Consider the following 1,680-nt stretch of genomic DNA (forward strand, 5'->3'; position numbering starts at 1 on the left):
CACTGCAGGGGCCGTGGGTTCCTTCCCTGGTCGGGGAGCTAAGATCCCACAAGGTGCGCGGTGCAGCCAAAAATAAAAATAAAAATAAATTTAAAAACAGACCGATACAGTTCAGACATCTTCCAAGGCTAGAATGTCTGAGATTCTCCAGATGGAGAGCAATTTGGTTTCATTCCTCTGACAACCTAGTGAAGGGCAGTCTGGGCCCAAGAAGCGGGGCTCAAGGAGAGAGTGGAGATCGACACGACGCACAGTGAAAAATCATCCACGATACAGAGCCGGAGAAGCACTGAGTCAAAACTGCCGTGATCTCTGTCCTCTACGGTGCGTGTGTTCCCGCCGGCTCAGCCCCAAAGCCCTTCTGGTCGAGACTGGAGGGTTTGGGGCGGGGAGTGCGGGGACAGCCGGAGCCCGTCAGCCTACAAAACAAGGAGCCAGGTTCCCTTGAGCGCACCCAGCACCCGGACACACACACGGTAAGGCTCCACTGGGGTTGAAGTGAGATGAAGTATTGACTTCTTTACATTATTCCGGGTCTAATGCCTGCACATTCAATCAGCTGGCAAGGCAGCCACTGTCTGTCTACTCTGCCTCTGGTTGGGGCCGCAGAGACCCTGGTCGGGCTGCTCCCCTCGAGACAAGTATCCACTGGGCTCCACTATCGGAACCCAAGACAGTCTGCGGGAGATTTGCCATGGTGTCCTTCTTCAGTAGTGCTTGGAGCATCTGGCCCTCCTCCCCAACCCCAGCCGGCCCCTCAGAGCCAGATCTCCACCACCTGCTCCTCAGACCCCCCCGCCCCAGGCCCCGCTGCCACCTCCAGGACACCTGCATCCCTCCGGCAAAGCCAGCAGGGCTCTGGGCAGCCATCAACTTCCAGATCAACCTGGAGCTCTGTGCCTCGACCTATCCGTGCCTTGACGACCTTGACCTGATGATGTTGCTTTGAAGAACTTTGCAGAGTCTTCTCTTCACTGATCTCCTGAGGAGAGTGAGAAACTGATGAAGTTGCAGAACCAACGAGGTGGCCGAATCTTCCCTGAGGAGATCAAGAAACCGGGCCGTGACACCTGGGAGAACAGGCTGAATCTGCCAGAGTGTGCATTTTACTTGGAAAAAAGCACGAATCTGTTCTAACCAGAACCGCACAGACTGGCCACTGACAAAGTGACCCCCATTTGGGTGACTTCGTTGAGAGTTGTGACCTGAATGAGCAGGTGAAATCCTTCACAGAACTGGGCGACCACATAACCAACTTGTGCAAGATGGGGGTCCCAACTCTGGCCGGCAGACTGCCACTCTGACAAGCGCATCCTGGGAGACAGTGACGACAAGAGCTAAGCCTCAGGCTGGCTTCCATAGCCACGGGGGTGACGTCCTGGTCACCAAGGAAGGGCATGCATGTTGGGGTTACCTTTACCTCTTCTAGAAGTTGCACCAAAACATCTTCTTGAGTTCCTTTCTTATACCATTCCTTCAAATAAAGTAATTCGATACCTCCCCCTGCCAAAACATAATAAATTCGAGGACTTTATTAAGGTCCTGCTCTCTTCGTGACATTGTTCAGCCCTTCCCGTCTGAGTCACCTGCAGCCCCAGCCGGTTGGTAGCTGTCAGGGGACCCTAGCTGCATATGTCGTGAGCACACGGGCAGGTACAGGCATCTCATCGTCGGGAGCAA

General features: G+C 54.4%; 1 pseudogene; it reads left to right on the forward strand.

Annotated features, from left to right (window-relative positions):
- Window positions 1-694: 694 nt before the first annotated feature.
- Window positions 695-1,341, forward strand: LOC112065118 (ferritin heavy chain-like; annotated as a pseudogene).
- Window positions 1,342-1,680: the final 339 nt, after the last annotated feature.

This window comes from Physeter macrocephalus, chromosome 8 (assembly GCF_002837175.3).
Source record: "Physeter macrocephalus isolate SW-GA chromosome 8, ASM283717v5, whole genome shotgun sequence".
NCBI classification, from domain to species: domain Eukaryota; kingdom Metazoa; phylum Chordata; class Mammalia; order Artiodactyla; family Physeteridae; genus Physeter; species Physeter macrocephalus.